Here is a 482-nt window from a genome sequence, read left to right as displayed (position 1 = left end):
TTTACAGCTTGAAATCTCTACTTTCCAAATCGGTACTTGAGAAAACGATCCTACTGATCTTTCACAGAATTACACGGATAGAAAGGGAGACCCGACGAATCTCAAAATTTTTTACAAACTTTGACAAGTTCCATGGCGTGGAATAAAAATCGCACATAAATGCGCGCGGCGGCGGCAGCATGCGGAGGAGTAGCGGCGGTAGCGGTACGCGAAGGAGCGGCGGCGGCGGCGGCGGCGGCGGCATGCGGAGGAGTAGCGGTGGTAGCTGTACGCGAAGGAGCGTCGGCGGCGGCGGCGGCATGCGGAGGAGCAGCGGTGGAAATGACCTCTGTAAAATTTTGTAGCCGTCTTGAACTTGCAGGACAGTAGCGAAGAGACTTGAACAAGTCTATATTTCCATCCAAATCCACATTCTCTAAGTCTATATCAAGCATCTGAAATTGAAAAAATGTACATATGTATAATAAAATTTTAAATAGAAT

The sequence above is a fragment of the Wasmannia auropunctata genome, unplaced genomic scaffold (assembly GCF_000956235.1).
Source record: "Wasmannia auropunctata unplaced genomic scaffold, wasmannia.A_1.0 LD336099.1, whole genome shotgun sequence".
In the NCBI taxonomy this organism is placed as follows: domain Eukaryota; kingdom Metazoa; phylum Arthropoda; class Insecta; order Hymenoptera; family Formicidae; genus Wasmannia; species Wasmannia auropunctata.
The sequence above is the reverse complement of the archived record's forward strand: the minus strand, read 5'-3'. Positions refer to the sequence as shown.